Here is a 13,126-nt window from a genome sequence, read left to right on the forward strand (position 1 = left end):
AAAAATAAAAAAATAAATAAACTTAAGAAAATAATTTCATTTAGAAGAGCACATGAAAGAATAAAATATTTAAGAATAAGTTTATCGTCTGACCTTGGAAGTTGAGCAGTGGCTAAAGCATCGAACTCTGATCCGGAAGACCCAGGTTTGAGACCCGAGATCACCAGCTTGAGCACGGGCTCATCTGGTTTGAGCAAGACTCATCAGCTTGAGCCCAAGATCGCTGGCTCCAGCTAGGGGTCACTCAGTCTGCTGTAGCCCCCCTGCCAAGGCACATATGAGAAAGCAATCAATGAACAACTAAAGTGCTACAACAAAGAGTTGATGCTCTTATCTCTCTGCTTTCCTGTCTGTTCTTATCTGTCCCTCTCTCTGACTCCCTCTGTCTCTGTCATAAAAAAGAAATAAGCTTAGCAACAAACTGTAAAACATCTTTGAAAGAAATTAAATAAGATATATAAATGAAAAGGTATTTTATATTCATGGATTGGAAGACAATATGATTAACATATCAATAGTCCTGAGAGGGATTTTTACATCCATTAGGTTTCCTATTGAAATTCCACTTAGATTTTTTTTTTCATAAAAATTAATGAAATGGCTCTGGAAATATAAGAGGTTCAGAATATTTTTCTTGACTCTATTTATACTGAGTAACTTCATTTATGCTTTTATTTATTGATTTTACAGAGAGGAGAGGGGCAGTGGATTTAGAAGTATCAGTTCATAGTTGCTTCATTTTAGTTGTTCATTGGTTGCTTTTCCTATGTGCCTTGATGGGGCAAGTCCAGGGTTTCGAATGGGTGACCTCAGCATTCTAGGTAGATGCTTTATCAACTGCACCACCATAGGTCAGGCTACACTGAATAACTTTTATCTTAAAAAATGCTATGACTATTCAGAAAATTATTTGGTCACAAGTTTTATTTTTTAAAATAAATTACTGATGATGCTTTAACTTTACTTTTTTCCATCACTTTGATTTTTTTTTTTTTCTGAAGTTGGAAATGGGGAAGCAGTCAGACAGACTCCCACATGTGCCCAACCGGATCCACCTGGCACGCCCAGCAGGGGGCGATGCTCTGCCCATCTGGGGTGTCGCTCTGTTGCAACCAGAGCCATTCTAGCGCCTGAGGCAGAGACCACAGAGCCATCCTCAGCACCCGGGCCATCTTTGCTCCAATGGAACCTTGGCTGCAGGAGGGGAAGAGAGAGACAGAGAGGAAGGAGAGGGGGAGGGGTTGAGGAGCAGATGGGCACTTCTCCTGTGTGCCCTGGCCGGGAATCAAACCCGGGACTCCTGCATGCCAGGCCAACGCTCTACCACTGAGCCAACCGGCCAGGGCCATCACTTTGATTTTTAACAGAAGATATAGAAAATATTCTATTTGTCATTGTTAGTATAATTAAACTTTTTTTTAACCTTGTTTTTGTACATTATATGTGATGAGGTTTCTCCATGACTTCTTTTTGTTTACATATAGGTAGGTGTCAAAAAAATAATGTTGCTCCAACCATCACAGACCCTTTCATTATACCTGCAATGTGTGGTGGGTATTTTGGAGGACTTTTTTTTTTTTTTTTTTTGGTTTTGAAAACATATGCCCTCCATTATTTTGGCTACCACTTCTGTTCTATTTGTTCTGACCCATCAGAAATCACCAGTAAATGCATTTTAATCACGTTTACAACCTTGAATCTTTTATTTGTCAATTTTCATTTTATTCTGTGAATTAAGAGAAAGCTCATCAAATTGTTCCTCACATGACTTAATTAATAACTGTCAAGAAAAATATAAAACAGTTAATTTGCCTTAAAATATTTTATAAAAATCAATTCCAACTGATAGAAAAAGAAAAATTAATATTCATGTATGAGAAGGCTGGTAAAAATTACATAATAGCAAGCTTTTTTGTAATTTATATGTGATATAACTAATTGTTAATTTTATTAAAACTGTATCACAAAATTATATTAATAAAATAATATCTATATTATATTGGGCCCCAAAATTAATTAGGTTGTATTTTATATATTTCTTTTGTATATGCTGTTAACCATCACAAACACATTTTTTTTCCTATTTTTCTACTACTTTGTAAATATTTTTATCTGTTTCATTTGACCTTCAAAGTTATGCACATTGAGATTTTTTTATGTTTATATGCATTCTTTATCTTCTCTCACAAAATATGTGAGTCCTTAGAATATAGACTGGCTTATTAATTTGCTTTTAATGAATACAATGTGGCAGAAGTGACATTAAACAACTTTTGACTATAAATTTAAGAAAAGACAATATAACTTCCAACTGACTTTCTGGAGCTCTGAGCTGACAGTCAAAAGTCTGGCTACTCTAAAGTTTTCATACTGAGAGTTCAGATGATGAGACCACACAGATTGAGAGATGAATACCTATTGTTTTCTGAACTGCTTGACTTCGTCTAGCATCAACCTTCAGGCACATGAGTGAGGAAGACTTCATATGATTTCATACTTCTCCTTTTTTTTTTTTTTTTTTTTGTATTTTTTCGAAGCTGGAAATGGGGAGAGACAGTCAGACAGATTCCCGCATGCGCCCCACCAGGATCCACCCGGCACGCCCACCAGGGGGCGACGCTCTGCCCACCAGGGGGCGATGCTCTGCCCCTCCGGGGAGTCGCTCTGTAGCGACCAGAGCCACTCTAGCGCCTGGGGCAGAGGCCAAGGAGCCATCCCCAGCGCCCGGGCCATCTTTGCTCCAATGGAGCCCTGGCTGCGGGAGGGGAAGAGAGAGACAGAGAGGAAGGAGAGGGGGAGGGGTGGAGAAGCAGATGGGCGCCTCTCCTGTGTGCCCTGTCCGGGAATTGAACCCGGGACCTCTGCACGCCAGACCGACGCTCTACCACTGAGCCAACCGGCCAGGGCCCATACTTCTCCTTTTGAGATGACCTAACGGACACCAAGGGAAGCCGATAAGTCTTCCTCACCATGTTCTATCTGAATTATTGACCTACACAATCCATGAGCAAAATGAATGATTATTTTTCACAACTAAGTTTTGGAGTAATTTGTTAAGAAACAGTTACTGCAATAAACACAGATGGACTTTTCAATTAGAATACTTCCCCCATTTAGACATTATAATTTGTTTCAGATGTTTCAGGTTTATCTCATGGTTCAAGCTGAGCCAGTCAGAACTGTGACTGCTTGCTGCTTGATTGATCTGATTTCATTTGATATATTCTTTTAGCAGGGCAAAAGAAGAGATATTAATAGGGGACCTGGGAAGGAGGGTCTCTCTGTATGTAAGATCCTGTAAGATAAATTCTTTTTTTAAACTGGAGCTCTATCAGCCTCATTTATAATAATGAAGAGATGCCTAAGAAATAGATCAGAAACAAGAGATGCAGAAATGCACAGGATGCTAGTGGCATACTTGAACCATGGATCCATTCTCACCTGAAATAGACCTATTTAGCCATGCCTGTAAGTGGACCAATAAGTACTATTTTGTGACAATGTACTTTGAATCAATGTCACTTTTAACCAAAAAGTTACTAAATAATGCAGCAGTACAATGTGTTTTGTTGTTCTCTTACAATCTGATTCCCATAGATTTCTTCTAAGCAGCAAACATTCCGTTTTCATCAGCATTGTACCCCAGTAAGTCTCCAAAGAAACATGAAACCCTCTGAGGGCTTCCGTTTATCAAGAAAAATAAATCAATTTAATTTATTGGGTTGAAAGTTATTTTAGTGAATAAAAGATGCGACAGTTTTTCTTAAAAGGATGCTGCTTTTTTGTTTTTTTAATTTTTTTTAGTAAGAAGCAGGCAGGCAGAGAGGCAGACTCCCACATGTGCTCTGACTGGGATCCAACAGGCAAGCCTACCAGGGAATGATGCTCTGCCCATCTGGAGTCCTAGTTTGGTTGCTCAGCAACCAAGCTATTTTAGCACCTGAGGCAAGGCCATGGAGCGATCCTTATAGCTTGGGGCCAACTTGCTCCAACTGAGCCATGGCTGCAGGAGGAGAAGAGAGAGATAGAGAGAAGAGAGAAGGATAGGTCTGGAGAAACAGATGGTCACTTCTGTGTGCCTGGACCAGGAACTGAACCCACAGCATCCACATACCAGGCCAACACTCTACTACTGAACCAACCAGCCAAGGCCTGCTTTTTTTTTTTTTAAATCAGCTGAAATTGTGAGCCATTACAAGTAAAAAAATCACAACCTAAAGAAGTCAATAGTTTGAGCAACTGGCAGTGAAATTCTGACCTGCCTAAAATAATTAAAAAGAGGTATTTGACACTACATTATTTACATATTCACAAAGTAAGGCTCCACTTATTTATGCATTCATTGGTTGCTTATTATATGTGTCTTGAATGGAGGTTGAACCCACAACCTCAGTGTATTGGGATGACACTCTAACAAACCAAGATAACTGGGCAAGGCTTTTATTTTTTCTAAATATTATTAACTATTTGAGAATTAACATGAGGCTAATTTTATTCTTTATTGAAAATTCAAAGATTATAAATAATAGAAAGATTATAAATAAATTAAATAAATCAGAATTTTAAAGAGATAACCATATATTTGTTGTACTATCTTTTCTATCTTCTATTTTTATAACCTGTAGCTGCCAATCAAGTTTTCTTCAGGACATACAATATTCTGATTTTATTCCTTTTAAATTCAGTTATTTCCCTGGGGAATAAAGCACATATTTTTTATATTCTTTATATTTTTTTAAACTGATAATCTCATTTTCTCCCTGTCTCTCCTTTTCTTAACCATTCAATCTTTGAGAAATAGATGCATGCCAAATCCACGGAGTGTAAAAGTAGTTTAAGTAGAGCAGGGCACGACTGCAACAGTGACACAGGATCCACTTTTCTGATTGTGTGTGTGTGTTCTTCATTTCTCTGTCATATTGTCATTTTACATTAAATAACAGAGCAGTCTGGCTATGAGCTGGCAAACTATACTTTCCCGCAAAGAAACAAAAACTTCATAAAAATAAATTTTTGAAAAGGTAATGTTAAAAGAAGGAAAATGAAGGGGATAAAACAAAGGGAGGGAGAGGAAAGGGAGGGATAGAAGGGAAAGGTAGGAAAGAGAGAAGGAATGGTGGGAGAAGGGAGGGACGAGAGGGGAGAAGAGTGGAGGGAAGAGGAAGGGAAGGGAAGGAAACGGAAAGGTCACAGGAGAATGCTGCTCAAACTGTTACCATAACATTGATCACTTAGGAAGCAAAGGCAGGTATCAGGTTAAGTCTCAAGAGAGAAACGTAATTGCTGTAATCTACAGTAGAAATTAAAAGCCCAGGAAGAAATTAAAACACAGAAAGTAGGTTTTACAATCACATACTTAACAGAGTTGTTCAATGGATGATAATTTTTGTTTTATTAATGCAACTGTATTCTAAACTCCAAATAAGAAAAAGATCTGCCATCCTCTTCCTCAAAATCAGATAGACATTGTGTCCCTAGGGATTGTGACTTCCCTGGATTTGGGGGAAAACTGTGGAAACAACTTTTATTTTTAATATTTAGGTTTTAGAAGTAATGTGTTCCAAAATATATAAAGGCAAAAGAAGGCATGACTGAAAAACAGATCTATGCCCCCAAATGATGTGGAGTTTTCTGAGGAATATTCCTAAGGATTGGCCCTATGGCATAGCTCTGCTTTGTCATTTTCAGCTGTGTACTTCTCCTGGGTCTTATCAAGATATGAACTGATTGAAGAGAGAGGTGCTATCAGATGTTGAAGTAGTTGATTAAGGCCACAAACCAAATGAATAAATGGTCAAGTGTTTAACCATTGGTTGAGATAGTACAGTAAGAGGTTAAACAGTAGAAAGTGCCAGCTCACCTGAAGGTCCCCTCTCTCCCATGGAATAGCATTAGGTAAGGGTCAGGTGTACCAGTGTTGATTTTTGTTTTACTGCTGAAGAAGCCCGGGAACAAAAGGCTCTCATCAATTTTGTCCTTGGGGCTGAGAGGAGACAAAAAGGAAGGACTAAGAATAGAGTGGAAACAAATGTTTTTAAAGATCCCCAATAAGGTGATCTATGTAGATTTGCCTGAGGAAGCTTCTTCAATTGGTCCCTGAAAAGAGGCCTCCAAACAGAGTAACTGGGCATGGGATTAAAATGTGTTTAAAGGGCCCTGAGTCCTTAAACTCAACTCCTTTCAGAGTCTAAAGCACTGGTTGTGCATCAAGTCTGGTGTTGGCAAGGCAATTTCCCTGTGAGGCTTGTCAGGTAAAACTTCTGCGATTGCCTACATTTGACGTGAATAAATCAGATAAAGGATTTTGGCTTGAAGCCAGACAACTCAGGTGTGTCTATGTGAATGACAATAAAGACAAAGACATTCGCCAACTAAGGTGGAAACTCTCAAAATGAGCATAGGCCTTAGCTTGACTTCTTGAATAGATCGTGGCAGGAAGTAGGTTTGTGTGTAAGGGAGAGCTTTATCCCAATTTTCTGGTCAGTGACAGTTCCCTGGAGCAAATGTAAAATCCCTGAGTAGGAAACAGCTCCCCATTGAGGGACTATGGATAAAAAGGATAAATATTTATCACCACACATGAAAGAGATGTTTACAGTATAATTTCACTTAAAAAAATTAAAGTGATCTGATATTTTTTAACTTAAAGATGAGCAAAAAACTATATATACTCATTCTACAATTACAAAAATATACCAGTTAGCATTGCATAGAGCAGAAAGTAATGGTCTGGTTAACATTGCACATAAAAGACATTTTAAATTGCTTAACAACAATTCAGGTTATAGGTGATTGCAAGTTTTGCATAATAAATCAGTTATGTTCACAAGACCTCAGGCTTCACTTCACCATCCATGTTCATTTTTAAGCCAAATGTATCATGATCATTAGATTAAAGACAGTGCTCTAGAAATCATGTCTATAATTAAGTCAGAAAAAGAAGAAACAGTGGCAGAGTGAGTAATTTCTTTTTATTCTTGATCTTTTTAAAAGAAGAAATAAATTTCTAGGCCCTAGCCAGTTAGAGCATCCTCCCATAAAACAAAGGTTGCGGGTTCAATCCCTGATCAGAAAATGACCAATGAATGCACAACTAAGTGAAACTGTAAATTAATGCTTCTATCTCTCTTTCTCTCTCTCTTTCCCTTTCTTTTTCTCTGTTTCTCTAAAAATCAATTGATAAAAATAGTTTTTACTAACAGACTTCTACTTATATATTTTTGACCAAACTGAGTCACACAACCACTCTTAGCTTCAAAGTAGGCTGGAAAACAGATTATCTCTTTCAAGCATCAACAAGGAGAAGCGTTAGGAAAGAAATTTCTAGATTATCTGCTCAGTTAGCCAGATGGGACACTCATGCATAACAGTTGTAAAATAAAAGCATACTTAGACTATAGAATGTTAAAAACTCTTTGAAAATCTACAGTTCTATTTTACTACTTTAATTCTTATGGAAGATATCTGGTTTACTTATCGGTAGCTTTGAAAATATCAGTGTTAAATAAGTTTAAAGTCAATGACTTAAATAAAATTTTGGTATTATAATATGTTTCTAGATAGGTGCTGAGAAATACATGTCAAGAAAATTTAGATGTTAACAAATAATAATTGTTTAGTAGATTTGCTTAAATATAGTTAAAGGAATAAATTATTACTAATTTAGAAACTAAATAAACATATTTTTAAAGAATTCATTTTGGCCCTTGCCGGTTGACTCAGTGGTAGAGTGTTGCCTGGCTTGTGTATGTCCCAGGTTTGATTCTTGGTCAGAGCACACACAAGAAGTGACCATCTGCTTCTCCACCCTTCCCCCACCTTCTTCTCCCTCTTTCTCTCCCCTTCCATGAAGCTATGGCTTTAGTTCAAACAAGTTGGCCCAGAACACTGAGGATGGCTCCATGGCCTGGCCTCTGGCACTAAAATAGCTTGGTTGCCGAGCAACAGAACAACAGCCCCCAAATGAGCAGAGCATCACCAGTAAGGGGCTTGCCAGGTGAATCTCAGTTGAGGTGCATATAAGAATCTGTGTTTCTGCCTCTCCACCTCTCACTAAATAAATAAATAAATAGATAAATAAATAAATAATAAAACAAATAACAAAATCATTCCTTCATTACAGGCTATTGTAGATATGCCTGCAAAAGTTTGTATTCATGTTTTCATGGCATAGGTAACATTTTTAATCTGTAACTATATAATATATACATTTACTTGTGTTTTCTAAAGGTAATAAACATAAAAAATACATTGATTAATATTTTCTGTCTTACTATCAGATAAAATATATTAAATGTTTGAACATGTGAGATTTGTCATTTCAAATCTTAAACAAATATACTAACTTTACTATGGAATGTTAGAACTTGGAACTTTATGAATATCAATATTTCTGATTAAAAAAGTACTAATCTCCTTAAGTAACTTTTCTGCCAAAGTACTGTATGCCTATAATTTTAGGCATACAAATTATCAGATAAATTTTATGGGAGATTGACAACTAAAGATAATACAGATATTCAACATTTTAGTAAATATTTCCTGGTGACTAATATAACACTGTAATTTTCAAATATACACTATTTTGTAAGAATAGTTTTGCCAACATCTGTGCATAGTCATTCAGTTCAAGTTCTTTTTCATAGCATGTCATAATCCTTATTTATAAATAACATTTAAAGTTATCATCTCTTTTACAATCAACTAAAATTGTGTCTCATTTTTAAATGCCTATATATCTTCCACATCAAAAATAAGTATGCTTTCTCATACATACGTCTTTAGAATGTAAAGTGGAACAACTCCTTGGTGACATATATACTAAAGCTGAAAAACACATATATCCTGTCATCCTGAAATTCTACTTCTAGCTAGCTACAAGTATGTTGTTTGAATCAACATTAACTGTATAAATGTTCATCAAACACATGAAAAAAAAGAAGAATGTTCACAGGAGATTCATTCTCAGTAGACTGAAATCATACTCAAATGCTTATCTTCAAAAATGAATAAATAATAATCATATACACATTATAAAGAACATACATCAGCAAGCTATTGCTACATGTAAAACCTGAAATAAATCTCACAAAATTGGGAACGAAAGAGCTCAGATAGCCTAGAGCACTTACTTATTATTCTATTCTTACAAAGTTCAAGTTCTATTTTGAGAAAAGACAAGATCATAGTTGCTTGTGAAGGGGAAAGTTGCAGTGTGTAACTGCTAGCTGGGGACTCTGGAGTGCTGGCAAGGTTCTATTTGTTGATGAGTGCAGATTACATGAGCATGTCCTCTTTGCAAATTCATTTAATTGAACATATGATTTGTGCAAATTAATTGAGTTGAATACTTATAATCTATGCATAATCTATTTACATGTTATAAGACAAAACTGTTCCTAAAAAAAAGAGCATGTTATTATTGTAAAATTAACATGAAAGAAAAGTTAAAAGATAAAAAACAAAACTGCATAAAAATTACAATATTTAATACATCATTGATTATATATGTGAAAATTGGAAAACACACAAACAAAATCAACAAAATCCCTTTCTGATTTCCCAGCAACAAGAAAAGCAGTCTTGATATGAATTTGGATGTGTGAATTTCAAACAACACTGAAATAAAATATCAAGACACTGTTCAGTCTAATTAGTTTTGAGAAATATTTTTGTCTTTCATAAAACTAGAGTAACAAATTTGGGAGCCAGTAACAGTATGCAAACTTAAAGTCAGAATCTAAAGTGTACTACATAAATTAAAGCTTTATTTTTAGAAACTGTTATAATTCAGAGTATATCACTATTTTCATTTACTTTTCTACAGTGAATAATAATTGACACTAAGCTTGTAATTGCAGAGTTGCAAAAATGTTCTTTCAACTTATCTGCTTTGCGGACTATTATTTTGCAACTGTCAAGACTGCATAAACATTAATTTGTCTGTGATCACATTGCCAACTGAAAAAATATACTTCTCACAAAAATTAGGGGATGTTTTATAGCTTCATATTCATTTTGAAATATGTCCTAATTTTTGTGAGCAGTATATTAAAAAAAAATTGAGACACCTTATGATAGGCATAGTTCCTGAGATCTTTGGTTTTCACATTCAGATTGCATCTCCCAGAGACTCTTATCGAGAAAAGTTCAGAAAATAATCATGATTATTAATTCCTACTAAGGGCATTACATCATATTTATCTTGCATTTTTCTTAATAGCAATGATTTTGATATTATTTAGGAGGAAAATGGGCAAAGCTATTATACATCTCAAAATACCATCAAGAGAGGGGTAATACCCTTGGTCTTAAATTTTTTTGCAGGAGTCAAAATATTTTCCCTTTGAAATATAAATATTAGTTAGTTTCTATTGAAAATAACCAAATGAATTGCCAAAAGCATATATTGTGTAAAAAATGTTAAATGAACATGAAATGTTATGCCACTAATTATAAGAATAAAATGTAAATGTAGATGTTGGTTGGAATGATGTTCATTATGCATTATCTGTTAAGGAAATAAATGACAAAATCATTTATATTATGTGATCACATCTTTATAAATGTGTTTATAAAACATTTATAAATGTGTTATAAAACATGTATACATGTGTTTATATTCATTTCAAAAAGAACACAGAAGAATGCAAACTAATGTTAAAAATTTGTTGAAAGAGAAACATTAAAGATTTGTTTTGGTTATTTATGTATTATTCAAAATATAAATATAACTAACATATGATTGAAGTAAAATTAATTTTGTAGATAAAATATAAATATTCTTAGAAGACATTTAAGCCTTCATTTGTGAATCACTGAAGTGTATAATGTGTAATATTTATTGTCAGCATAGAGATTATTAGTTTTTAAACTGAGAAAAGTGAAGTTGAACATATTTTTAACTCTTAAAGAAACATGAAACAAGAAAGATTGCTAGCAGTAATGAAATAAATGTAATAGAAATATTAAAAAGAGCCAAAAGTCCATTCTTTGAATTCAATGTTATCAATTACAATAAAGTTAATTGAAGTTTAAATTTATCTTTTCATTTCCAATAGAGTTCTAGAGAAATAATGTGACCGGCTGAAGTGTGTCTCAAAATTCATATTTAGAGCTCTGAGCTTCAGTACCTCAAAATGCAACACTCTTTAGAAATAAGACCTTTAACCCAATCTGACTATCGCCCTTATAAAAAAAGGAAATTTGGATATTCAGACATCATGGTGCAGGCCCACACAAAAAAAACTATGTGAGAACATAACAAGAAGACAGCTAAGGAGTGAGTCCTCAGAGGAAATAAAATACACCCACTCACTGATCTTGAGCTTCTTGGCTTCTTAACTGTGAAAAAATAAAATTTTGTTAAGTCACATAGTCTGTGTTACTACGTGATGATAATCCTAGAAACTAATAGTTTATCTTTAATTATTTCTTAAGAGAAAGCATACCTAGGATTAAAATATAATAAAAAGTCATTGGTTATCTGATTCACTTTCTCTGGTGGCTGAGAGGATTAATTGCCATACAGTATCCTTTCTTGGTATTTTGTGGAGAATTGTGATGCACCCAGCTAAAAGATTATATTTCTCAGATTCTAAATATTAGAAACCTTTGACTAAATTCTGGTCAATAAGATATAAACAGATGGATTGTCTAAGACCATTGGGAAGGTTGTTCTGAAGGAACTGACTCAACCAGGTATATGATTCACTAATATTATAATACATTATCTCTATATTGTACTGTGTATTCACCACCCCAAGTCAAGTCTCCTTCCACCCCTATTTATCCCCCCTTTATCCTCTTTCTCTCTGGTAATCACCATACTGTTGTTTGTGTCTATGAGGTTTTGTTGTTGTGTTGCTTTTTTTTTCTTTCTTCTCTTCACCTTTATCACCCTGCCTCCCAACCCCTTCCCTTCTGATAGCTGTCAGTCTATTCTCTATGAGTCTATTTTTGTTTTTATTTTTAGCTATTTTGTTCATTAGATTTTACAAATAGATAAAATCATATGGTATTTGTCTTTTAATGACTGGCTTACTTCACTTAACATAATAATCGCCAGGTCCATCCATGTTGTTGTAATTGGGAAGATTTCTTTCTTTTTTATGGTGGTGTATTATTCTATTCCATTGTATAAATGTACCACAGTTATTTTATCCACTCCTCTACTGATGGACACTTGGGCTGCTTCCAAACCTTGGCTATTGTAAATAATGCTGCAATAAACATAGGGGTGCATATATTCTTTCAAATTAGTGTTTTGGGCTTCTTTGGATATTTTCCCAGAAATAGTATTGCTGGGTCATAAGGCAGTTCCATTTTTAATTTTTTGCAGTAACTCCATACTGCTTTCCACAGTGGATGCACCAATCAACATTCAATCTAATATTGTTTCCTACTACAGTAGATGTATGTTTTTTACTACAATCAGCTGCTCTATATGATAAACTACTGGCTCTATATCTATAAACATTTTTTAAGTTTTTTTATGTTTTTTCCTCACCATAAAATCTTTAATTGCACAGTAAAGTTAATCATGCAAGAACAATTCTCAGGTCTGGAGGCTACCTGATGCTAACCCAGGTAAAAAAGCTTTGGTAAAGACATAGAATGGTTAAGAACACATTTGAATATAAGAAAAACTTAGGTTTAGCTTGACCCAGTGGTGGCACAGTAGATAGAGCGTAGGACTGGGATGCAGAAGACCCAGGTTCAAAACCCCAAGTTGCCGGCTTGACAGTGGGGTCACTGGCTTGAGCGTGGGATCATAAATGTGTCCCCATGGTCGCTAGCTTGAACCCAAGGTCACTGGCTTGAGCAAAGAGTCACTTGCTCTGCTGTAGCTGCCCAGTCAAGGCACATATGAGAAAGCAATCAGTGAACAACTAAGGTGCCACAACAAAGAATTGATGCTTCTCATCTCTCTCCCTTCTGTCTGTCTGTTCTTATCTGTTCCTCTCTCTGTCTCTGTCACAAAAAAAAAAAAAGATGAAAAGCATCAATTCTTCGTTTTGACACATTAGTTATTCATTGACTGCTTATCTTATATGTGCCTTAACTGGGGGGCTACAGCAGACCAAGTGACCCCTTTCTCAAGCCAGAGACCTTGGGCTCAAGCTGG

The sequence above is a fragment of the Saccopteryx leptura genome, chromosome 3 (assembly GCF_036850995.1).
Source record: "Saccopteryx leptura isolate mSacLep1 chromosome 3, mSacLep1_pri_phased_curated, whole genome shotgun sequence".
NCBI classification, from domain to species: Eukaryota; Metazoa; Chordata; class Mammalia; order Chiroptera; family Emballonuridae; genus Saccopteryx; species Saccopteryx leptura.